Source organism: Typopeltis vanoorti, chromosome 14, assembly GCF_054136105.1.
Source record: "Typopeltis vanoorti isolate ZY-2024b chromosome 14, IOZ_Tvanoo_1.0, whole genome shotgun sequence".
In the NCBI taxonomy this organism is placed as follows: domain Eukaryota; kingdom Metazoa; phylum Arthropoda; class Arachnida; order Uropygi; family Thelyphonidae; genus Typopeltis; species Typopeltis vanoorti.
The window spans coordinates 32,803,061-32,830,926 of record NC_143562.1 but is presented as its reverse complement, the minus strand read 5'-3'; the positions used below and the strand labels follow the sequence as shown (position 1 = coordinate 32,830,926).

The 27,866-nt window shown below is 35.6% G+C and overlaps 1 protein-coding gene across 5 annotated transcripts in view; it reads right to left on the bottom strand.

Annotated features, from left to right (window-relative positions):
- LOC150099350 (uncharacterized) overlaps positions 1–27,866 on the bottom strand; it is a 350,001-nt gene that overhangs the window by 305,035 nt on the left and 17,100 nt on the right. For 2 of the 5 annotated variants that reach the window (XM_090404451.1, XM_090404450.1), the window contains exon 2: positions 18,317–18,404. The exons of 2 other annotated variants lie outside the window; for them this stretch is intronic. The gene's annotated coding sequence lies outside the window, so the exon portion shown is untranslated. Of the gene's footprint in view, positions 1–5,678; positions 5,699–18,316; positions 18,405–27,866 lie in introns of those variants that run through there. One more of the 5 variants, XM_090404453.1, reaches the window with a different exon arrangement.

Genomic DNA, 27,866 nt, shown 5'->3' with positions numbered 1-27,866 from the left:
AAAGCTTAGGAATAAAGAATAGAAAACACAAGACTAACTAGAACAGAGAAATAGAAAATAAAAAAAGAAAAGGAAGTCACTAAAATTGCTAAATTCAAAGACAAAAGCAAAACCAGAGTATAAAAGGAATATTGCTATTTCAAAAAGAAAAAGACAGAATTATAGAACAATTTTTTTAACAGAACTAAAAAACTATATATCAAAGCCACAACCAAAAACTAACGAAATAAAATACATGAATAAAAGAAATAAAAAGAAAAGTAAATATAAGAGCAACACTATAAAAAATGGGTAATGTATTTTCAGAATCTATAGACTGATAGGCAAGAAGTAAAATGTTAAAAAAATAAACAGTGACCTAACAGAAAATATTACGTCAGAACAGAGAGAGAAAGAAACCAGAAGATATGGAACCGTACAAAAATCCAGGTTAAAAAAAAAAAAAAAAAATCTTAATTCTCTTCTAATAGTTTAAAATTTTCTTCTTCTAGTAGTTTGTTCTCAAACTACTAGAAGAAGAAAATGGATTCAAAAAAGAATTATTATTATTAATAGTATTAGGTGACACCTCCAGGGAGTCCAAAGACTCATCGAGGGAGGGCACCTACTCTACAACTCTGTCTCCACCACAACAACACCAATGCCATCTATCACTCACCACCACCACTAGTATTTTCACAAACATCCACGCCCACAGTGGGATTCGAACCCACAACCTGTTGGCTGGAGAGTAGTTTGAGAACAAACTACTAGAAGAAGAAAATGGATTCAAAAAAAGAATTATTATTATTAATAGTATTAGGTAACACCTCCAGGGAGTCCAAAGACTCATCGAGGGAGGGCACCTACTCTACAACTGTCTCCACCACAACAACACCAATGCCATCTATCACTCACCACCACCACCACTAGTATTTTCACAAACATCCACGCCCACAGTGGGATTTGAACCCACAACCTGTTGGCTGGAGAGCAGATACGCTAACCACTCAGCCAACCAGGCCGGAATAATCTTGAATACTTAATTTTTACTTTAAAATTAATAACTGAAAAACAAGTTTCAATTATTAGTGAAGGGATTTTAAAATGAAAACATGACCTTTATATTGATTATGAAAATCCCTTTGATAAAATCAACAGACACTGTTTAAAAGATAAGCAGATTTAAATATATCCAAACAGTTCAAATTCAAATTACAATATATATCAGAATGGAAAGACATTAAGGACTACAGAAGGAATGAACTATCAGCTCTATTTTTAATATATCAACCTGGAAATGGCATAATCAATTTGGTCCACAAATGAACTCACAAAGATACTATTATTTGTAGATAACAAAATTGTATTAGCTCTATGCAAGATGTACAAAGATCAGTAAAATCATTAAATGAAATCTCAGAACAGTTCAATATAAGAATATCTGAAGTAAAAACAAAAATAGCTTTCAAAAGAGAAACCTAAGTAGTAAAATAGTGATAGATAATAAAATATTAAAACAAGTAAATACTTTCAGATACTTAGGATATATATGAAGATGAAAAATACATTAAAATATCAAATTTTGTTGAAATAAATGGCATAATATATTTAAGTCATCCCTAGTAGAAAAACATACTAAAATCAGACTATATAATGATGTTGTTTGGTTTTAATAGTGTAAGAACAGCTAAGGTCATACTGCACTAATACAAGTCACAGTAATACACAAAGTGAGAAATACATAAACAGGTAAAAAAATTAGTACTGTATATAAAAATAAGAGTAAAGAAATTCATAATTCATGAAGAGATATGTATATATATAAAAAACCAGGATAACAGTGCTAGAAGCTTACATATACATGATCTGAATTCAATGAATGAAACTAATATATACAATACATACATAGTCTATATAAGGTGATAAATATTAACATTCTGTAAAAATTTAAATAGCACTTTAAGAATCTGATAAAATATGACAGAGTATATAGGGCTCAGATTGCAAATGTAACTAAAAAAAAAAAAATACTGCACTCACAGATCAAATGAGGATAGTCGATTAAAATGTGAATGGATGGTTAATCCAGTTCCACAAAACTTACACATTGGAATGTCATCACATCTCGATAAGAAGTGTGTAAGATGATTAACCTATGCAGAGCCAAGCAAGAACAATTTCTAGTCCCTGTGTAGACTAGACTTCAATTTCAAGTTTGATGGTCTATTCCAATGGGATAAAATTCACCATCTGCCTGTAATCACAGTGCACGGGACAGACAGATGGTGAAAGCTTGATAAACAAGCTGTAATACCTGCAACCTTATTTCCCTTTATCCTATCATGGCTTGAGATCTAACAGAAGTATATATCCAATTACAGCTTCATAAGAGAGTGAACATGTTCAATGAAAAAGAGCTCTGGATGTTTCTGCAGCTACAGACTTATTGTCTATATGAAATCACTGTGAAGTATGTATAATGAACCTTTGTTAGTGTGCAATTTTGTGTAGTTTAAGGCAAACAGCTCAGAAGTGAGCTGTTTGCCTTAAAGGATCTGAGTAGAATATTATGCTATCAGACCCTAGCAGGATCTGAGTAGATATTATGCTATCTGGGAAGATCCCACCACTGCCTCTCATTTTGAACCATCTGTACAGACAGAGAGGCACATAATCAGAGTATTCCATTCTATGCACTTCAAAGGAGCAGTTAGTAGAAAACCAAAGGGATGTCTGATTGGTGTTATACAGATTCTCCCACTGTGGGTTGGTCTAACAGCAATTTTATTTTGCTGTTAGACCAGCATATAATAAACAGCTATTGACATCAAAGTGACAAGGTACTAATCGGTGCACAGTACACCAGTCAGCACTAAAAGACATGGAAAACAGTTGCAAGATGATCTTGCAACTAGCATATATGTGAAGAAGGAAACAGTCAGTTAAATATGAATAGAAGAACTTGATCTCTGATGTAACTAGGATTAGTATGAGTTCTGGGTTGAGATGAAGACCACATCTGCAGCAAAATGCACATAAAATGCCTTTGCTTAAAAAATCTGAACTTATTCAGATTTGCAAGTGCCCATGCCCATTTTGAAAGAGGGTTCAATGGCTTGCTGCAGCTGTCTTTCTAGCTGTCAGTTGGAAGAAGTAATTCAGTTAGAATTAACCTTAACTGCAAAAAAGTATGACACTCAACAATCTTGTGGGACTCCCTCCTCGAGTATAGTTGTGAGAGAGTGATTCCCATTTGGAAGATCTTTCAAATCCATCAGACGACAGTCAAGTCCGTACGTACAAATCTTTGCCATCTGGCTCTATTTCTGGCCATTTCTCTGAAGCTCAATAATTGTGACCTTTTCTTCAAAGACTTTAGCCTAGTTCTTTTTGGTCTACCTCTTGCTTGCCTTCCTCCAATTTCCATTCAAGACTATATTTGGTAATCTTTGAAAGGACATTCTCTAGAGGTGTCCAAACCATCTTAATTGCTGTATAAGAATTATAGCTATATATCTTCTCTATAATTTAATTCATGTTGGACTTGTTCATTTGTTTTGTGTTTTAACCAGTGAGTCTTATTTTTCTTAAGCATTTCATTTAGAATGCTCTGATTTTTTATTTCTTTCTGATTGAATCTCCCTGTCTCAGCTCTATACTCTGCTAAAAGGTATAATATAATGGTTTCATAGTTTTAGTTTGAGGCTTTTTTGAAATGCTGTTAATTTTTCATATTTTGTTTAATTTATTCATATTAGAACATCCTTTGTGTATGTATTTTACTGTTTGTGTTATCAGGTTGTATGTAATGAGACAGCCAAGATATGTAAAAATTGCTTTACTTGTTCAACTATGTGATTACTTAAGTTTACTAAAAAATTTTCCTCAACTCTTTTTATTTTCATTGTTTTAGTTTTGCTTAGATTGATTTTCATTCCAAAAGTTTTGCACTCCTCATTTACATTTTTTTTTATTTTTTCACCAATTGTTCTTTAGATTTTGCAAGAATAATAATATCATCTGTATATTTAATGTGGTTGATATTCATGCCATTTATTTGTAAACCTAGAGGCTAAAGTTTTGTAGGTCTTTCAAATATGCTTTTTCCACATCAAAGAAAACTGATATTAAGAGCTTACATTTTAGAAAGGCATCTTGAATGGACTCTTTCAATCAGACCAGATGATCAGTTGTTGAGTAATGTTTGTGGTAGCTAGATTGTGTTCCTGGAAAGGGGAGAAAAAAAAAAAAAAAACTTCTCTCCACAAACTATAAAGAATGAAGTTAATCATTCTTTCCAGAATCTCACAATAAGCAGCTATCCAATAATTTATTGAAGACTTTAAATCCTTCCCAGCTTAAGAAAGGCAAAAATAATCACCATTTGCCAGGTATCCAGAAAAAAGTTTTCACTGAAGATTCTGTTGAACAGATAATACAGTAGCTCATCCCTGGAAGATGGTGACAGGAGTTTTTATCATCTCATAATGGATGTTATCTGGTCCAACAGCAGTTCAGCAGCATCTAAGCAAAGTGCATTCCATGTTTCACAACATGTCTGTTGCATTCTTTTGTACCACTCAAAGTGAGTAGAATGTTATTTTTCTGCTTTACATTTTTAGGCAAAGAACTTGGATAAGAAGGTACTGTCGATGTTTTAACAAAAATTTCCCTAAGAGTGATGGCAATGGCATTCATTATTTTCAAAGATTGGGTGGGTATTGTACCTGCCTTTCATTTTTTCAGATTTTATCCCAGACTTCTTTGCTGCTGGCTGTTCCTGTTACACAGTAGATGTGTATTCAATACAGGATTCCTTTGTTTATCTGACAGCTCAGCCACATCTGAAAGTAATGAGGTCTGTTGTTGTATCTACAAAAGATACAAGCTTTCTTCCGTGCCTCCTGGGCTGCTATGCAATCAGCATTCCAGCCACAAATTGCAGTTGTGGCAGCTTGTGTAATACATTATTATTATGTGATTCACTGCATCACTGATAGGAGAGGAGCTGACTATTGCAGAATGAATTCTGCTGGAGAAAAGATGATAAGCCAGTCAGCCAATGAAGTACACGACTGACCATGCAAAAAAAAAATCAGTTCCAAAACTGATCACTCCAAAATAAGCTGCCATCAAGTTTACAACTTAAACAGCAGGAGAAAGGATGAGTGGATAATTAAGTCAATGGCAGTGAATATTTGGGTGGGCATATGGAAGAAGGTGTTGCCTCCTATACTCAAGAAGGAGGGATTTTTGTTGTTGAGCATAAACTCAACTCTTCCACTGATATTAGTTCAAAGACTATCCCACAGAGCATTATGTCTCATTTGATAGCAGATCCGTCAGAAACAATGAGGGAGGGATCCCTTTCTGATATTATGCCTCTAGAAAAGTTGTTTTGTGAGGGACATAAATGTTATTGGTAACCCCCCCCCCCAGTAATATATATTCTTGAAGTAGTTTTACAAGTTGTGTTGCTGTTACAATAAGAATAACTCCTGAACAGTTTTTTTTCCTGATTTTGGAGATCCTGCCAACCTTTCCAAACTCTTCTGAAATGAAGAATGATGACACTTTTCCAAGTGATCACACACACTCTCCAACAAGTAACAACTACACTTAAATGGAACACCAGGGCTGCCCTGGACAACATACTGGCATCAAAACAAGCCTTGGACCATGGGAAGAAGACTTACTGCAACACTGTTGACCTTGCAGGCAAGCCAGCCAGCTGAATGATTCAATCTTGGGCATTCAGGACTTCCCCTCTTACCAAAGTAGTAAGAGGACACCAGGATTCCCCTTTTTGGATGTCCACAAATCACACCACAAAGCAAACAAGGCAGCGTGGCACTGGATCATGGTGATGTCTGGAAAATAAGATAGGAAAGAAGACTTCGAAGTAAAGAATGAAGAATATGGGAAGAAAAACACAGAAAAAGATAAGGACAAAAAGGGCTCATACCATCACATGGAGGGCAATAATATTCTGTTTAAATCAACTTTTGATGGAATTTAGTTGAGAAAAATAAATATATGAAATATTTACATATGTTTTGCATCCAGGAGGTAGCCAGTTTCAAAGTTAGTTGGATACATCATGTACCACCTACAGGGTGTTCGGGATAAATTTGACATATTTATAATTAATTATATTTTTCCGTAAGTTACATGTATTAACACACACTTCTCTTCATTTAAATGTTTGGACCCTTCTTCATTCATATACAAGATGTCAGAAAGGATGGATAGCTGGAACCCACCTGAATCATGGAAGAGAATAACTTGTATCATGATGATTCGTGCCCGCCATCAAAATAAGGATATTACGACTGCTGCCCAATGCTTCCTGAATACAGTAAAAACAATCAGGCATGAACTAGAGACTTGCAATGGTGACTACGAGGATGTAGCAAGAAGAAAGATCCCTAGCAGACGATCTGATTGCGTTCGTACAGCAGAATTCCTCGCAAATCTGCAGGAACAGGTGTTGAAGAACCCTGGCATTGGAATTCGGGCTTTGTTCGTGGAGTTGCTAACTGTAGTCAAGCCCTGGATAACAAGGGTAGCCAATGGTAGGCCGTATGTATGGCAGCAGGATTCGGCCCCTTGCCACACCTCTGGGAAAAGTCAAAAATGGTTGTCTGAAAATTTCTACGACTTCACCAGTCCAAATGTTTGGCCTCCAAACTCCCCAGACCTTAACCCCATGGATTATTTTGTATGGGGCGCAGTTGAAAAAGACACCAATCGCACTTCCAGTAATACAAAAGCCCAGTTAATGAATAAAATTAAAACAGTTTTTGCGGCCCTTCCCAGGGAGACTGTAGCATCAGCTTGTTCGAGGTTCCGAAGCAGAATTGAAGCTGTGATCGATGCTAATGGTGGTTATTTTGAGTAAATCTTGTTGATAGTATTGTAATTAACTCTGCCTGTAATGTTTTTTTGTCAATTCATTAAATTTAATAGATACAAAGAAGATTTTCTTTTTCCTTACGAAACTGTCAAATTTATCCCGAACACCCTGTATTTCAGTATGTTACATTTACTATATACAAAATCTCAACAGCAATGGCAACAGATTTTGGAAGTATATTTTCCTTCAAATTACTACTACTAGCCACACTTTCATTTTCTAATTGCCTTGTTTCAAATTAGAAATATGAATTACCCAATTTTATCTTTCTCCATGGTTAATAATTTATTTTTGATAATATAAAGAAACTGCTCAACACACAAAGATCATGTGCTTTATTAACAATATAGTGATAACAGCACATGAACTGACAATATAACTGCTATTTAAATTTTGTAGCAACTATAAACTGCAGGCATCTCGTAATCAGATGTTAACTTTAGTCCACTGTATATATTAAACATAATATATAAGTTTAAGGAAGTATGGCATTTGAATGCAGAGTTTCAACGACAAGCCAGAAGAGACAAGGAAAAATACTTTAACCAGGAATGCCAACAAATAAAAGACCAAAACAAGAAAGGAAAAACGAGATCTTTTCAAAAAGATCAGAGAACTAACAGAAAAGTTTAGTGCCAAGCTGACAATATTGAAAAATAAACACAAAGGATATCTTACAGAAGCTGCAGACATCAAAGAAAGATGGAAAGAGTATACAGAAGACCTTTACAGAAAGGACTCCAAAATTACTGAGAAATTTGAAGAGCAGAATTATACACAAGAATCAGTACCAGTGGAGAGTGAAGTGAGGTGGGCACTGCAACAGATATCCAGTAAGAAAGCACCAGGAGGAGATGGAATACCCATTGAGCTGCTGAAAGCCATGGGAGAAGAGGCAGTTAAAATTTTAACAGCTATGTCAGCAAATTTGGATCATAACTACATGGCCTAGAGAATGGAAAAAATCAATTTATATACCTTTATTGAAGAAAGGCAATGCAAGAGAGTGCAAAAATAACAGAACTATAGCAGTGATTTCTCATGCAAGTAAAGTCTTACTTAAGATCATTCAGAAAAGACTGGAACCATTCATGAAGAGAGAAATGCCAGATGAACAGGCAGGATTTTGAAAAGGCAGAGGAACAAGAGATCAAATTGCCAATGTGAGATGAATAATAGAAAGAGCACAGGAATATCACAAGAGTGGCTACCTTTGTTTCCTTGACTATAGCAAGGCTTTTGACTATGTAGATCATGTGAAACTGTGGAATCTGTTAAGAACAATGGGAGTCCCAGAGCATTTCATTATCCTTCCGAGGAATCTTTATTATGAGCAAGAAGCTAATGTCCGAACAGATCTTGGAGAAACTGAGTATTTCACAATAGATAAAGGGGTGCGACAAGGATGTATTTTATCTCCATACCTGTTTAACTTGTACAGCGAATACATTTTAAGAATGACAGGGTTGGAGGAGTCTTCAGTTGGAATTAAAATTGGTGGAAAAAATATTAATAATTTGAGGTATGCAGATGATACCACCTTGCTAGCATAATACAACGAAGATTTGAAGGAACTTATTATGAAAGTTAAAGAAGAAAGTGCTAAACATGGTATTAAAATTAACCTCAAAAAGACAAAAGTTATGGCAACATGTGAACTTAATGATTTTGAAGTAGATGGGGAGAAAATGGAAGCAGTTAACAATTTTGTGTTCCTAGGATCTCAAAATGATAAAGATGGTTATTGTACCGAAGAAGTTAGAAGAAGATTATTACTTGGAAAAAAAGCAATGACAAATTTAACCAAGATCTTTAAAGATAAAGATATTAGCCTCATAACAAAAATCAGAATCGTGAAAGCAATGGTATTCCCTGTGGTGCTGTATGGATGTGAAAGTTGGACCCTGAGAAAAGTGAAAGAAGGAAGATAGATGCATTTAAATTATGGGTTTGGAGAAGCTTACTAAGAATACCATGGACTGCAAAGCAAACCAATAAATCAGTGATAGACAGAATAAAGCCAGATTGCTTCCTTAAAGCAATGATCATCAAGCAAAAATTGTCATACTTCGGACATATTACGCGAGCAAATGACAGTCTGGAGAAGATAATGATGCTTGCTAAAGTTGAAGGAAGCAGGAGAAGAGGAAGACCAAGAATTAGATGGCTGGATGGGATTAAAGAAGCAACTGGAGTGTGCTTGGAGGTTCTGAAAGACATGGTCAGGGACAGATCGGAATGGAGAGTATGTTCATGAAGTCGCCAGGAGTCGGAAATGACTCCTGGTGACTTAACATGTGTTTAATATGTGTGTATGGATCATAACACACATATATTAAATACTGGTAATTTTTCTTTTTCAGCCAAGTAAGGAAGCGTTTTATAATTTGATTTACAACAAAGAAAACAATGTATTCTAATTCCAACATCATGGACCATCCTAAATAACTTGAAAAATCGATCTAAAGGTTTTTACAGTAAATTTTTTGATGTTATTACTTTTAAGGGTTTTCTTTTTCATATTTGAAAAAATATTCATCACAGATCTAGTTACTTCTGTCAGTTATCTAGAGAATGTCCTAAGTGATAAGTTTATAAATATGCAGCAAATAAAAAAAAAATTATTTGAGAGATTGCTTGAATGCTACCTACATACCTTATGTCTCAAAAGAGACAAAGAAATGCTAGATGCATGTTATTTATAACAATGCCACTCCTGGAACTCCAGAAACCCTCCAGTGCAGGGTTTCTGGAGTTCAAAAACATGGCATTTTGAAGCCACTTTAAGACTCCAGTAAGATGGAAGTAATAGTTTCACAATGAAAAAACATTACTGCTTGAAAGCATTCCTGAATATCCACAACTGTGGAATTGGAGTCGAGTGCCCCCTATAAGGATGAAGGAAGTTTCTATCTACTTGGTCAACCAGACTGACATATGATTTATGCTTATCACAAAGATAGAAAAATTAAGTGCAACAGCAGTTAAGAGTTCTGAAACTAAGTTCCATGTGTAGCTCTAAATGTATATAAAATGAAGCAGCCTGCCCAGTGTAACCAAACAGGTAAATGGATCAAATAAATATTAATTTATAAATTTAGCTCATTCTAAAAAGAATACCAATCAATAAACAAACCTGTATATTCTTAAAAGGAATGATGCTTGCCCAAAACTTGAAAGAGTAGCAAATTGAGTACTTTTAATGGTAAATAAGATTTCTCTTTACTCTCAAAATCCATAAAAATTTCATTTAATTCCAATAATCTTAGATTCATGGAAACTTTAGAACTAGTTTCTTCCCACAATCAGATAAATTTCTCAAAAATAGGCAGCACACTGTCTTTAATACTGCTGGCATGTCATGCATATTATAGGTTTCAGTACTTAGTCTTATGCCAGTCTTAGCTGAAATTGCTATTCCTTTGACTAAGCTATACAATTGGAGTCTTAGAACGGGGAAGATTACACAGGAATGGAAAAGATGTAGATGTGTGGTAATCCCATTGCACAAAGATGGAGCAGACTTGTGCATCCAACTATCGACCAATTTTTGAAGTGGTGGTAAAGATTTTGGAAAAGTCAGTTAGGATTTGCATTCAGAAATGGGTTGACATTTCTCTACTTTGCAATGAAGGTCATGTTTTAGTGACTTGCTCACAATCTATAATGTTACCAATCAGTTAGACTCACATTCCCAGTATACCAGACAGGCAACATACAGCAATTTGCTGATGATGCACAGACAGGTAGGATAATCAGGAATGCAGTATTTGCAGAATGATTTGAATAGGCTGGAATTGTGGGCTTGGAAAAATAACCGTCAGTTCAATGTCAGTAAACGTAAAGTCATGCACTTTGGTAAGATTAGTTATCTTGTCATATTATACTGGTGGGATGCTTACAATCTATAATGTTACCAATCAGTTAGACTCGCATTCCCAGTATACCAGACAGGCAACATACAGCAATTTGCTGATGATGCACAGACAGGTAAGGCAATCAGGAATGCAGTATTTGCAGAATGATTTGAATAGGCTGGAATTGTGGGCTTGGTCAGTAAACGTAAAGTCATGCACTTTGGTAAGATTAGTTATCTTGTCATATTATACTGGTGGGATTATGCTAAAAGAAACTGATCAAGCTAGGGATCTTGGAGTTTTAGTAGATAGGAAATCAGATTTCAAGAGTCATATAGCAAAGACTGCAAATACAACTCATAGGATAATTGTAATCCTGAAACGAACTTGGACATGTAAAGATAAGGATGTCGTTTTGCCTCTTTACAAGGCCTTGATAAGCTCTCACTTGGACTAGTGTGCTCAGGTCTGGTCTCCTCATACAGGTTTTCAACTGATGGAATTTTATGGAAGGTGGGGAAAAGACAAGAGGGAATCCTTGGAAGCTGGAAATGAATTTCATCAAGAAAGGGGCAAGATCTATATTTTTCTTTCAGCAGTGCATGACTGGAATGGATTGCCATAGGATGTGTGTGCAAGTAGTGTGAATGAATTCAGGAACAAGAGCAACAGCTGGTGTGTGTGTGGCCTCCCTCGACGAGTCCCTGACTCCCTAGAGGAGTCTCTTAATAATAATATTTATTTCAAAATTTCATTAGGATTCCTCCCATTTTCATGTTTCTACATCACAATTTTTGATTCTTTGTTTTCTGCATTACTATCAAGTTTTTGGACTCATAAGTTCAGTAATAAAAAAAAATCTTAAAAGTAAATTTGCTATCATGAAGGCTTAGCAGTCATCTTTCCTTTCAAGGATATTCATTTTTTTTGTTTGTTTGTTTGTTTAGTAACTATAAATTAACTCATTTCATCCATTAGTTTTCAGGAGATTGGTTACTAAGCAGTTACTACATTTCCACTACGCTAAGCTTTTGTTATATAGATTAGGTGAAATCATTTAATCAAATCAGGTTTTATTTTAAAATGCACCATATATTTCTAAGATTACAAAATAAGATTAACAAGCAAGTGACCAAAATATAACATGAAAGACATGTTGAATGAAGTGGCCATAATGAGAGTGTGGTAAGTGTCATGGTGGTGGTGGTAGATGAAAAAACAGTAGCAAAATGACAAATTCCACAGGCTATGAAGAAGACTTCATAATACAAAACAGGAGTTGGAAAGACTCAAAAACCACTTAGCTAGGATCAGGAAAGCTAAAAAAAAGAAGTATAAGTAAATAAAAGTGTGGAGGAAAAAGAAACCTGGGATAAATAGTACAAAGATTTAAAGTTCATCAGCAACAGTATAGTTTATGTCACCACATCAGATAACAGAAACAATGAAAGACACTAATTTGAAAGAATAGTTTCCTTATTTCTACTAGTACAAGGTCAGCCAAGTGGTTAGCATACATGCTCTTCAGCCAAGAGGCTGCAGATTCGAATCCCACCAAGGGCATGAATGTTTGCGATTTTCCTACTAACTGTTTACCATATGTACTGCTATAACCCGTGTTCTGGTGCAGTATGATCTTTGATGTCTTTGCGCCATAAAAATAAAAAATAACTAACTAATAACCAGCGTACAAGGCTTTGATAAAACTACATCTTGACTACCGTACTCAGATATGGTGACATGGGGTTCAGAGGAGACAACAGAAAAGGTGCAGTGGTGAGGAACTGATATGAGGCCTATGGAACTGTGCATATGAGAAGAAAAAGAACTGATGGAATGTGGTCTTCAAATTCTGAATAATGGACAAAGAGAGAAGACATGATAGAAACAAACCTGGTAAGGAGATTTTACAGTACAGACACAAGTAAGATATTACTGATTGAATAGCATAAGCTAACAACATGCACATTTGCAACCCAAACATGTTTTAAGTCTACTCTTGAATTCTCAAACTGTGTTTCTGTATACATACAATTATAACAGCCTTGTTAAAGTGTCCGGTTATGTTATCAAAATGGCAAGCACACTGGCAAGGTATTGCTACCTGGAAGATCACTGAAATATAGATTAGACAGATGTCATCTAAGTTGTCCCACTCAAAACTCTTCAAGTCATAGCATTGTTCTTTTGTTATAAAAAATAATTAACAAGTGAGGCAACATATTCCACAGGCCAGGCTGTTTTGCCGATCTGGAGAAGAGCAGGAATAAAAGCATGTCATGGACAACATCAGTGCATTTAGAGAATGGGAAAATCTTAGAAAGAGAAGGAAGAAATCTTGAATATTTGCATATTTACTGCTAAGCTCCATGTTACAGTAAGAATGACATACAATTCCTGAAGGATATTTACTTGTACAAAGAAGTAAACAAAGCAATCGCAAATGAACTTCAAAAATTCCTAGAGAATCTCTGGTAATGTCCACAATTTTTCACTTCATCTCAAAAGAAACTTTTGACATTAGTTTTGAGATGAAGTGAAAAATTGAAGCTCTAATGAAGTCCAGAGAAGACAGTACAATGAAACGAGCTACACTCAACACACTAGACCCAGCTATAGTCATTTTTATGAAACTGGAAGATATTGTGACATCAAACATTGTGGGGCTTATCACCGAACTTCCTACTGATTTCCTGAACAAGGATCTGGAATGAAGATTAGTCATTCCAGTCAGTAAAATAAAAAACCTTTCAATGCATGAGTTGTCAATGACATTGCAGAAAGAGGCCTGGCTCTGATGAATGAATACAACAAAGCACACTACCCATGAAGACCAGAAACAGTTTTTGTTGGTAGTGACTACAGGAAAAAAGTCCCTACTGCAAGACAGCAAATACTATTAACATAACAGCAACAAAACCAGTAAATTTAAGAACTTTGGATTCGTGTGTTTGAATAATAGCTTCATTTTGTCATTCCCTCTATAACTAAAGTTTATGTTTGAAAAAAATAAATGTTAAAAATAATTACTAATTCAATGAAACAATTCACTTTTATAAATTATATATTTAGTTTAATCCTTTATCCAAGTGTAAAGCAAACAAATTGCTTTACACTTGGATAGAGGATTAAACTAAACATATAATGTATAGTCTAACCAAGTGGGAAAAAACTTTCAACAATTCACTTTTAGCACTAAAAATAGACTTTTAAAATAAAGATTTCATATTATTGGGAACAATATTAAAAACTCATGATCACTAAATATGTTCAATCATTTCAAATTTTCAGTTGTTTTTTCTTATTATTATAAAAACAATGCCACCTCATATGAAATTCACACTCTAACCAGTATGCCCCCCGCCACAACCCATGATCTGAAGTTATCTGGCCATAGGATAGCATTGAAATGTGTGAATTTTTTGTGTTCAGGATTATTTCATTCAAACATGAATAATTATAAAAGTATTTATTTTATAATATTTGCAAACATGTGAAACAACCCGTTTTTTTTTTTTAATTATTAAGTGCATTTCAGTTATGACAATCCGATATACATATAGTGGTAAGAAAAATTATGAAATTTAAATTTTAAAACTTAATGCAGACAGTTTGACCCATTATAAGAGAAACATTTTATTTAAGACTCCTTTAGATCATCTTTTAATTATAGAATAGACCTGCAATTATCAGCAAAAAAAAGCAAATTAAATTTGTGCCTTGTATCCTTCATACCCCCTTAAAAACCAAATATTTTGGTAAGTTTTGTGGCATCCTTTTTACACAGGACATCAAGATATCTATCATGGTAAGAAATTCCTATGGGAAAGGAGAGGATAGTTTTGATTTCCTGTGAGGAAAAAGCTCAAATTATCCACTGTTCTCGCCAATAGGAATACCATTTATAAATATTCATTACATTTAAAAAAATTGTGAAGATTTATTTAATAAAAGGATATCTGAAAAGGAAGATAATCTTGTTTGCTCATCATTTTTAAATGGAATGTGGAGATAATGTCCAAGGTTATAAAAAAAAACAGCTAACGCCTGTTGGTTCCCATATAGTGAGTAGGCAAGGCCGTTTTTTAGTCATAACTTTTGGAGACTGAGTGGGCAGTTCAATCTCCACTGCTAGCCAATAAAAGATAGCTGGCCCAAGGCTATCACTAATTAATTGGCATGCAGTGAAGAAAGCGGCTAGTAAGTGCCACCATCTGGTGGTTCCTAACCCTACCACAACATTTTTAATGTCTGAATGGTTCGACGGCCGATTTTCTTGAGTTTACAGGACGAAAAACCGGAGTTTCTGGGAGAAAAAACCCGCTAGCCTGTGCCAGAGATTGACTAACTCTGGAACCAGTTGAGAAAAGGCTTAGAAAAAGTTCCTCTAGTCGGCGGCTAGATTCGAACGCCTTTGTCATGCGGTCAAGCACTGTAGAGTGCAAACGCCACTTCTACTGAGCTACACAGGCTCTCCTGTGTCCAAGGTTATGGAAACATCAAAATTGCATCTACATGACACTACATTTCAGAAATCCAAATATCTTTAGCCAAATTTAATTTGGCTAAAGATATTCATTTTTTTTTTTTTTTAATTGTTGATTTTTCTTATCAAATATTAATATATGTTATACACAGACATAGTAAATAACTGCATGCTCAGTCTGAACTGGTAGAACAGGTTACCCATTTCAGGTATTTTAAACAGAATTTTTAGTTAAGATGGAACATAAGAAAAAAAACAGCCAAAGTGTTCAAACCAACCTTAACATGTGGATTGAAGATCCATCTTACTAGAAAAAATAAATAAAAATTCTAAGAGTTCAAAAGACCACAGATGAGTTCCTAAAAAAATTTAGAGGAGTGAGCAGATGGCATCCATGACTGAACTGGACAAATGTTCTGTTTAAATGCTAATCTAAAATGATACAGTAAGTTAAGTAGAATGGAAGATGAAAGATTAACAAAATAATTTTTTCAAACAGAGCATGCACAGGAAAAGATCCCTAAGAAGATTAAGGTAGGTAGGTAGATGCAGTCAGGAGTACTTTAAAAGACAAAAGCAAGTTGATCAAATAAGAGAACCTGAAAAATTTGGAGAAGCTCCATTCATGAAATCTGCATTAGACTGTCCCATAATATCCAGTATATCCCTTGACAATATTCTGCCAAAAAATGTATCTTCCAAACCTCAGTAGGTGATTGAGTGATTTTTCCAAATTTCTTAAATTCTAACCTCCCCAGTTTTGTAGTGGTGCAACAGTTATCAAGGCTTACTTACCAAGTTACTATTGTATGGTTTAGTATCCACCCATTGCAAATGTATCGTTAATTTCCTCCCCAGTTGTTCATTAGATGGCAAGGTGAATGGCTTCCTTTTTTTAGATTTCCCCACCAATGTCTGGGTGCCACATAGCTCTGTACTTTCCCCCATGTTTCACCTATTCATAAATGATCTATTACTAACCTCAAATCCTCTACAGTTTTGACAGTGCATCCCCAATTTCATCTAACAGCCCTTACAATATCCATATATCCCAAGCTACAAGATCTTCCAATAATCAGCTCCTTAAACACTAATCTCCTTGCTATATTTCAGTAAGTGACAACCTTGTCAAATTCAACACCATCAAAAAAAAGCTTCCAAGAAAAACCACCTTTAATAATACTCAGATCTACAAGCAAGATCAGGTACTTTCTAGACTGATATCTCTCTCCAGACAAACACATCACATCCATAGCTTCCTCTGCATCCAAAAAATCAATGTGCTTTTCCACTCATTCTAGAAAATTCCAAATTTCTCCCGTTTAGAATATCATCCTCTCATGTGGAATGGCACACCAAAAATCTCTAAAAATTGCCCACTGTCAAGAAATCTATCCAGTTAATTGATGATCTTTCTTTCACAAACTCAATCCAATCATTATCTCAATGTTTCCACTCAGCCTTTTCTACGAATATTTTCCCGAGCATTGCTGTGCCAAGTTGACACCATTCTTCCCTCTAACTTTCCCTCAAACTCATAAACATACAGGCAACTTCAAAACATACCACACCACTCCTTGGAAAAATTGTCTGGAATAGTCCCAGACAGTTTGTTTTCTTTAATGATAACAATCTCTAGTTATTCAAAAAAGTTCTTTCCTGAGTTGCCCACACATGGCACTGATGTGCTATAAGTTTTGCAATCTGTCATGCAGGACTGATATGTATGTGCATATTATACAGTGTCTATATACAAGATCTAAGAAGCCAGACATTTCTCAAAATATTTTCATGGCAAAAAAAAAAAAAAAAAAAAAAAACAGTGGCTAGAAAGAATCAATACTGGTATCACCAATTCATTTTTAGACATCATATAGTAAAGCTGCTACTGATGACCATTATTTCAGGAGAATAGTTTTGAAGGCAGGCTTTCTAAAATGGGCTGGAAGGCTTGCTACCATGCTATATATGACCTTTAACACTAGAATGAGTATTAATTCAAAGACACAAAGTCTGAATACAACAACTAGGGATAGGAGAACTAGAAGAATATGGATAAATAACCAAAATAAAATAAATTTTAATTGTAAGGCTAGATAAAACATCTATCTGCTTTATCCATTATGATGAAGAGCAGAGAATCGATATAGACATGTTTGTCATCTCTAATTTTTTTTTAAAAAAAAAAAGGGAGTGGGTTGCTCCGGCTGTTAGGAGTTCAAGATGAAACTCAGACCTCAAAGTATTTAGTTTCTGTATTATGACAAATACAAGAATTGCTTTGCATCTAAAGGCTAACAGGTAAATATCTGATTGCTATTATGGAAACCAATGTATTAACACACACACTTAAAATAGCTGATACTTTTTTTACCCTTGTTGGACTGTATTAATAATGTACACTTCTGGAATTATGAAGCAGGTGTGTGCACGTGGAGAAAAAAGCTTGTAAACAGCCATGCAATGAAATTAAAAATATAAACTTTGCTTTTAAAGAATAGCTATTTTATCAAGTTTTTAATAATTCTCTTCAGGAGAGGAAATGCCAAGTTGTCTTTTAGAATCCTAGCTTTTTGTCAAGATAAACCCATACTGTTCATTTTTAACCAAAATGCTCTCTTTAGTAGAACATTTAAAAATGATATTTGTAAATAATTACACATAATAAAATTTACATTCTTATATTACTAAGTCTTTTTTTTGTCAAAAAAAATTTTTCAGGTCGTCTGCCATTTGTATTATCATTTTCACATGCACAAATTCAGCAACATTCCTTCACTTCAAAAAAGTCTTCCTACAATTAACTTTCCAATCTCATCAAGAAATTTGTTAACTGGCATTTACATAAGTTGATAATGACTATATTAATTATACGGAGAAATCTGGCATATCAAAAAATGATTAAACTGCAAAAAAGATGCACTGATACCCAGAAGCCTAACAACTATGTCCTACTGAACTTGTAGCTCAGGGTACATCTGAAGAGGTTCTCCATTAAAACAGCAAAGAAAAATAAATAAAACTATAAAATATGATGAAATAAATATGAATATGGTATATAAAATATAAACATACCAAAAAACAAGATCTTAATGTACGAAACATTATGTAAAAAAGGAATTTCCTGAAAGATCAACTGTAGTCTTTACTCCGAAACAGATAGCTGTAAAAATAAAATTAAGTTATATTATGCTTTTTATACTGATTGATAAATTTATATGTATTTAAGCAATGAATACAGGTACAGATTTTGAAACAAATAATTAAAGGAGAAAAGTAAAGCACTTAAGTAATGTTCCCTCTAAGCTGCATGATGTTACACAAACTGATCAAAAAGAGACTACACACACACACAAAATTTTTGCTTTCAGAATTTCCAATTTTTGAACATATAAAAATGAATTATATAAAACAAATCATACTTGTCGGTCATTTTATTCAGTGATTTCCCCAATTTCTCTCCCTCTCTACTACAATATTACATTCAACCATTCCAACGTAATACACTAATTAGTTAGTCCTGCACTGTGCAGGTAAATTGATACTGACATTAGTAAGTTGCAGAGGCATGTTTGTTTAGTGTAATATCTAGACAATACAGTCACTTAAACTGATGCAAAATAGTGATGGATTTTTTGTAGCTACGTGGATTTAAACAAATTAATTTAGTGCTCAGTTTTACAGGTTATAGGCAGATGAAAAAAGAGAGATAACTTTACAGAATGCAGATGGTATAGTATGCCCACACTTTGCAGAGCTCCACTTGGCTTTCTACCAAGAATAGTAGATTCCTGCTGAAGAGGAGAAAGAAATGAAGGATGTACGAATTGGTCACCAACATGCAAAATCACGTGCTTTCTTGTCTGTCACTGTACTAGTTTAAAAACTACAATGTTCATAAATGAAAACCTAAATTTTCCGACCTGTAATAATAAACAAACTCATCCCCGAAGACGGATTAATTACCCTATTATCGGAATGGATTCTCCTTTTTTATGACATGTGCAGAAGTGTCAAAGGGTCTAGAATCTGTGAGCGTACTATAGTACACTTGAGTCAGAAGCAGATATGACTGTTTCAAATGGGTCCTCACTTTGCCAAGATCTATCAACCTCATGTATGCAACAAGGCTACCACTACACTGGATGAAAATATAGATGTGCATGAGAAGGATGTTAGCTATTCAGATATCAACATTTATGCTAAACAAATGTTCAGCTGAAGAGATTAGTTCTTGTCCCTGTTGTATGATACAAGTCTCAGCTTGGGAAAGAATGTATAACAGTCCCAATGTACAAGGGTCTCTCACAGAAAACTAGGTTGAACAAACTATACTTTGCAAGGAATAGCATGGGTTTACTTAAGGGAGGTCATGTCTAAGCAATCTGCTCATTTTATATGAATGTTAACAGTTGAGCTAAATAAAGGGAATGACTACATTGATACTGTTGGACTTTGAAAGATATTTGACAGGATACCACATGAAAGGCTGGGCACAAATGTCTTAGGCAACATGTAGCAGAGGGAACAAGAGGTTCAAGAGTTTTGGATTTGGTTATAACATCAGAAGAGTTGATAATAACTGAGATGACATCTCTCCCACCAGTTGGAGAGAGTGACCATATGGTTTTGACTTGGAAAATGAATAGACATGCAGGAGTATCAAAGATACTCCTGTGGAGTATCTTTGATACTTATGTGGAATTATAATATTTGATACTTATGATAAAATTTGATACTTATGATAACTTATGTGGAATTATAAAGCAGGTGATTATAATAGTCTTAGACGTCAACTTGGGGAAGTTTCATGGAGGGAGGAATTGAAAGGCCGGGATATCATTAGTGCATGAGAAATTGTGAAAGAATATTTGTTAGCAGCAATGGTAAGTTGTATACCACAAGTGAAGAAGAGGACACAATTTGGAGTAAAGTGGATGACAAACAATATTAAACAGGAATTGCATGCGAAAAAGAGGCTATGGAAGATATATAAGGAGACAGGTGAAGAGAAGATGCATGAAGAACATAAGACACAGGCCAGAAGAGTGACTAGTGTGGTAAGGAAAGCAAAACTGGAATATGAGAGGAGATTGGCCCTAAGATCCAAAGAAAATCCTAGTGAATTTTTTAGCTATGTGGCCAGTAAGAGGAGAAATGACTGTGGAAGAATGATATTGTGGGATAAAAATGGGAATAGAGTGACTGATGCAGAGGACATAGTGGAATTGTTCAATGAACACTTTATCGGAGTATTTCATCCTAGAGTAGTCAGTTTTAATGCCAGAGGGATAGGGCAGGTTCGAGGTACAGGAGGAGAGTGTGTTTCAGATACTGAGTATTCTGGATATCAGTAAAGCTTTGGGATTGGATGGTATTTCACGAGTTTTGAGAGAATGTGCTAGGGAACTGACAGTGCCTTTAACCTGGCTTTTCAATGAAAGTCTAGCTGCGGAAGGAAGGTAAGATAGTGCCATTGCATAAGGGTGGTAACAGACTGGAAGTGTCTAATTATAGGCCAGTTTGTGTGTCATCAGTAGTTGTTAAGATCTTGGAGAAAGCAGTGAGGGACCATATACAGCATTGGGCAGATGAAGGTAATGTTATCTATGAGAGTCAACATGGATTTGTGAAAGGGCACTCTTGTTTTAGAAATATGCTAGCCTTTTATAATAAAGTTACAAGAACATTAGATGAGGGAAAGGCATATACTGCGATTTTCTTAGACTTAGCGAAGGCATTTGACAGGGTGCCACATGATAAGCTGATATTTAAGTTGCAGCACAGGGGTCTGGATGTCAGATTAGTCAACTGGATTCAGGATTGGCTGTCTGATAGGTATCAGAGAGTTGTGTATGGTGGAGCAGTTTCAAGGAGGCAGAAGGTTACAAGTGGGGTCCCACAGGGCTCAGTACTAGGACCTATATTGTTTATCCTTTATATCAATGACATTGCAAGTGGATATTCAGTTGTTTGAGGATGATGCGAAGCTGGGAAGGATTATTAGTAATAGTGCAGATGTGGTAGCCCTGCAAGATGATTTGAATAAGCTAGATAGATGGTCAAATGAATGGGAGTGTCAGTTTAATGCAGCAAAATGTAAGGTCTTGAGGTTTGGGAAACATCAATGGGATGCTACATACTCTATGGGAGGAGTTATACTGGAGGAAGTAGGGGAGACAAGAGATCTGGGGTTGATGATTGATAGAAACCTGAAATTTAGGGGACATATTGCAAAGGTGGTGAAGGTAACACAGAGGATTGCTGCAATTATGAGAAGGACACTGACCTACAGAGATAAAAGGGTCATCATTCTGTTGTATAAATCTCTGATCAGACCACACTTAGACTACTGTTCTCAGATTTGGTCCCCAAGATTTGAAGGGGATAAATTAACTGTGGAAAGGGTACAAAGACAGATGACAAAGATGGTTTCAGTACTGTACAATGTTAGTTATGAGAATCGGCTGAAGGGAATGCGGACTGCAGAGTTCGGTGGATAGAAGAAGGAGAGGTGTTATGATTGAGAAGATATTATGATTGTAACCACCTCTCAATCCTGTTGAGAGGTGGTTACAGGGTTAACACTGGGGAGTTCTTCGCTTGGTTGAACAGCGGGAAGGAGTGATGACAAGAGGCCATCCCTGGAAGTTATGAAAGGAAGCTGTGAGCATGAGGGTGAGGAGTGGTTTCTTTGCAAGGAGGATGGTTGAACCGTGGAATGCATTGCCTGATGGAGTGGTGAGAGCGAGAATGGTCAATGAGTTTAAGGAGTGGTATGATAGACTTTGTGTTTCTTAGGGGGGGGGGGACCTCCCCCTCGATGAGTCTTGACAGAGTTTATGTTCTTAGGACGGCCCTCCCACGATGAGTCTTTTGACTCCATGGAGGTCTGAATAATAATAATAAACCTGAGGATACAAAACTGGAATGCAAAGTGTTGATTTGTATAAGCAGGTGGCATATATGGACAGATATCAAACTGGTATATACAGGGTGTTCGGGATAAATTTGACATATTTATAATTAATTATATTTTTCCGTAAGTTACATGTATTAACACACACTTCTCTTCATTTAAAAGTTTGGACCCTTCTTCATTCATATACAAGATGTCAGAAAGGATGGATAGCTGGAACCCACCTGAATCATGGAAGAGAATAACTTGTATCATGATGATTCGTGCCCGCCATCAAAATAAGGATATTACGACTGCTGCCCAATGCTCCCTGAATACAGTAAAAACAATCAGGCATGAACTAGAGACTTGCAATGGTGACTACGAGGATGTAGCAAGAAGAAAGATCCCTAGCAGACGATCTGATTGCGTTCGTACAGCAGAATTCCTCGCAAATCTGCAGGAACAGGTGTTGCAGAACCCTGGCATTGGAATTCGGGCTTTGTTCGTGGAGTTGCTAACTGTAGTCAAGCCCTGGATAACAAGGGTAGCCAATGGTAGGCCGTATGTATGGCAGCAGGATTCGGCCCCTTGCCACACCTCTGGGAAAAGTCAAAAATGGTTGTCTGAAAATTTCTACGACTTCACCAGTCCAAATGTTTGGCCTCCAAACTCCCCAGACCTTAACCCCATGGTTTATTTTGTATGGGGCGCAGTTGAAAAAGACACCAATCGCACTTCCAGTAATACAAAAGCCCAGTTAATGGATAAAATTAAAACAGTTTTTGCGGCCCTTCCCAGGGAGACTGTAGCATCAGCTTGTTCGAGGTTCCGAAGCAGAATTGAAGCTGTGGTCGATGCTAATGGTGGTTATTTTGAGTAAATCTTGTTGATAGTATTGTAATTAACTCTGCCTGTAATGTTTTTTTGTCAATTCATTAAATTTAATAGATACAAAGAAGATTTTCTTTTTCCTTACGAAACTGTCAAATTTATCCCGAACACCCTGTATGTTAAAGATACCAAGCCATTTTAAACCTGGTTTTACTCCATTTCCTAAGTAAGCAAACAGACAAGTCAGTCAAGTTTGCACCTGCAAGTATTGCAAATCTAGGTGATCCCACACGTAGTGCAAGGCACATCTGGAGGAGATGTATGATGCTGTGTATTAAAGGCAAGGGGCCACTACCCAGACCGGTTTCAACCTTTATTGAGGTCTCATCAGTGGGAGCCAAGCTAGAAATACCAAGACTTTGGTGATACAGAGCTTATAAGTATTTTACCAGAACAAGTTACCATAAGGTGTTTTAACCTTATTAAATAAAAATCTCAGGAGGAGAGATAGATGTAGAAAGTATTTTACCTTGGGTAAACTAGGTTTAAAATAGCTTGGTATCTTTAACATTTATTATACCCAAGGTAAAATACTTTCTACATCTATCTCTCCTCCTGAGATTTTTATTTAATAAGGTTAAAACACCTTATGGTAACATATTTATAAAATACTAGCCTGGCTCCCACTGATGAGACCTCAATAAAGGTCGAAACCAGTCTGGGTAGTGGCCCCTTGCCTTTAATACACAGCATCATACATCTCCTCCAGGAGATGTGCTTTGCATTAAGGGTAAATATTAAGAATAGTGATCAGAGCTTACCCACCTTTTACCAATCAGTTGCCTTGGTCTTTCACTACGTGTTGGATCACCTAGACTTGCAATACTTGCAGGCGTAAACTTGACTTACTTGTCTGTTTGCTTACTTGGGAAATGGAGTAAAACCAGGTTTAAAATAGCTTGGTATCTTTAACATTTATTTACCCAAGGTAAAATACTTTCTACATATATACATACATAAGGGCAAGGTGGTGAATCTTGATTTATCATTGTATTATAAACATTTGACAAAAACAAAGTCAGTATGAAAAGAAATTGGCTGTACGGGCTAAGCAAAAAAAAAAAAAAAAATCTCTTTTATTGTAGCATAACAATGTGTAAACCAGTATGGCTTGGGCTGGAAGCAAATGCAACTGTTTCAAATGAGTCTTCACTTTGCTAAGCAGGACCATAGATCTCCTTAACAGTGATTTATGGATCAATTGTTCAATCTATACATTAATGAAGGAAAGACCTGGCAGGAGATGCACAAATGTTTGCTGATGATGCAAAGATAAACAAAGGCAATTATGGATGCTACTGATATGCAGCATTTATGGGGAGATTTGCAAATGTTGGCAAATAATAATGGCTGTCAATTCAATGTTAGTAGTTATAAAGTAATGCACTCTGGCATGGTGAGTTCCAATGGCATATTATATTAGTGGGATCATGCTTAGAGAAACTAGTGAAGCTAGGGATCTGTCAGTCATGGTGAATAGAAAGTTGAAGTTCAAGCAGCACATAGCAAAAGCAGCAAATACAACTGAGAAGAATTACAATGCTGAAATAAGCATTTATATGAAAGGATAGGAAGTCATTTTGCTTCTTTATAAAATCTTGATACAACTGCACCTAGACTATTTGTGTGTAGATCTGGTCTTTTGAATTGAAGAATGAAGTTATGAAGAATGTGCAAAGAGCGTGAAGAAGGGGGGGTGTTATAAGAGTGATATCAAGAATGGAATGTAGATTATACAGACTTCCGACAAACAGAAGTGATATGATAGAGTGCTATAAACTTGCAAAAGAGTTATAGGGTATCTATTGATTAAATTTGATATGGAAAACAGAGAGGGAAAAGAAGCAACTGTGAAAGTTGAGTGTGTTAAAAGGAAAGAGTTGGCTTTTCTCTCCCAGAGCAGCAAGTGAGTGGAACAGTTTGTATGTGGAAGTGACAAGTATCTCTAGTATAAGTTGGATGTATGGTCTCCCAAGCCTTTGACTCCCTGAAATCTGTAAACATACAAATTATCTTTATTCTTAATATCAAACCAGTTCTGAGTCATTGGATGTCCTTGCCACATATGGCACTGCACTTTCCTACACAAGATTCCACAAGTCTACAGCAAATCAATGCCACATGTGAACTGGAGTAAAGAGAAATGTAACTGTTGATATTCTTTTTGAAGAGCTGGAGGTTAGAGGCTTTGAGGAATAATTCATGGGGAAGGTTGTGCTACAAAACTAACATACATGGAATGAAAGATGAATGGGGATATCAGGCTCAGTGATTACCATTATATGGCTAAAGCTTTTATAAACATAGCAGTGAATTCTTACTTTTCTTGGGCTAAGATTATACAAGATTTTGAAAGTTTATTTTTCACTTGGTTAGAGTATAATAAAATTAGTTTAATCCTTTATCCAAGTGTGAGCAAACAAAGTTTGCGCCTGAAAGTATCTTCAGGACTGGGGTAAGGTGTCCTGAAGATACTTTCAGGTGCAAACTTTGTTTGCTCACACTTGGATAAAGGATTAAACTAATTTTATTATATTATACAAGATTAACAACAACCTTTTATCCCTTCTTTTAGATTATTAAGAACTGTTTGCATATAAATGCATATTTAGGTTAGGCATATTACTTTCTAAACATAATGGCTTATTATAGAACCATAGGTAAAGAAAAAGCAAACATTTTTCTTCACTTACTGAAGAATTCAAGGTCAGAGTAATAAAAAAAAAAGAGTGCAGAAATGAATAAAAGCAAATACAATGTTAGCTTAAATAATTAATATTTAACCTAGCATTTTCAGGTTCTGCCTATGCATTCTGAATGTAGTTAAAGATAACCAAATTTGTTTCTGTTTAAATGAGTAGACAGGCTTATATGTTGGTGGTACATGTTAATTTATTTAATGGTACTGATTCACAACACAGAATTCTTCATCATCACATCCAGGAATATATGACATGCCCTATTCTTGTGAACTGTCTTACTATTGGATAGAAAGGAAGAACTGCTAACATACACCTTGGGGAACATAAATACATTCTGCACTATCATTATGTCATGTCAGGTCTAGCAGACCATGTCTTGGATATTCCATCACACAGGATGAAATGGAACAAAACAACAGTGCTACACAGAAGACATAAGTCAGATTTTTTTTGGAATCAGCAGCAGCAACAGCTTTAAAACATACTCCAAACCTCAACAAATATGGCTGTATCAATTTACCAAAAATCTTGGAGGCAGTCATTTTACGATTGAATTAATACATTTCTTCTCTCTCTTTATTCAACATTAGATGGCACCAATTAGGACTTTAGTTCCTTGTATTGCTTGTTACAATTTTTTAAAATTGTCTCACTGTTATGCCAAATTGTTTTCTATACTGTGATAAACTGTTGTGCTTTGAAGATGCTAGATATAATACCAGCAAAATATCAGCTAATAAGTTAATAAATATTATTTCCTTATCATTCTGTGTTGTGAATCAATAGCATTAAATAAACTAATTTGTTTTTGTTTAGAATTAGACTTGCAAATCTGCCTATTCTCAAAATCAGCATACACTGTTTGGAAAGAAGTCAACAGATACCTCCATGGGCAAAGTGCATCATGCCATGAAACGAGTCACGTGTTTGTAGCCGGTATAAATTGGAGGAATATGATGCTCTGGTCAGTGCAACTGTGTCCAGGTGAAATGGCTGTGAGAAGGGAACTGACTGAGTTTGAAAGAGGCATTGTAATGAGATGCCATGTTGTAGACCTATCTGTTTGACAAATTGGGCCATCTCAGGTCAACAATCAGTCAACTGCAAGTACAACCTGCAGTGGATGACCCACCACACATAACCATAAGGTGCTACAAAGGATATTATGTAAAACCACCATTCAGCACCAGACATCAACTGGAACATGAATCTGCACAAACATTCAGAACCAAAACTCACAACGCAAAGAGCATGTTCAGTGGAACGTGGAAAGCTGTGTTATGGAGTGATGTATCACTCCATATCAAGCAGATGAATGGGTGGGAATTTGGCAGATGCCCTGTGAACATTTCTTACCCGAGTGCATAAACCCCAACTATGAAATTTGGAATTGGTGGCATAATGTCATGGTCTTGGTTTTTCCTGGTTTGGCCTCTAGCCTCTGTATGTGCTATCACAAACACTGAACTCTACACCAGACATCAGTGGGATGAACCAGAGCATCGAGGAAGGTCAAGAGACATCCTCTCCACAACAATCCAGGACTTCATTACATGCCTACTGGAAGAATGGTCCAAAATTCCCAATTATCATGATCATATACTTGTGGAACATATCTCCTGTAGGCTGTAGTCACTGCAGCAAAAGGAGGTCATACATCTCATTCAGGTGGGTGCCCATTAAATTAACGGGCACCCACTTGGAAAAAAATTAATGGTAGTGTCCGTTAATTTCTTTCCAAGCAGTGTATGTTCTATAGCAGTGTTTCTCAAACTTTTCTGGTAACAGCCCACCAGCCTCAATACCCCACTATTTACCGATAGGTCATGTTTTACCAAAGGTGAGCATTTGTATGTTGAAACATACAACCTTAAAATATTACAACTGTGTATGTTATGATATATCCATTCCTTATTATAGGAATGGGACATATTATGAATTATACCCAAAAGTGAGATACTTATAAAGTGTTTAAAGGTATATTCAAGGAATGCTTTTTATGTTTGTATAAAAAAAAAAAAAAAATACAAAATATATTAAATATACTAATGTGAAGAATGATGCCACTATTTTCAGACATCAGTAAATATTTGGTTCTAAAGCTGGAGAGATGACAAAATATTGTGCATAT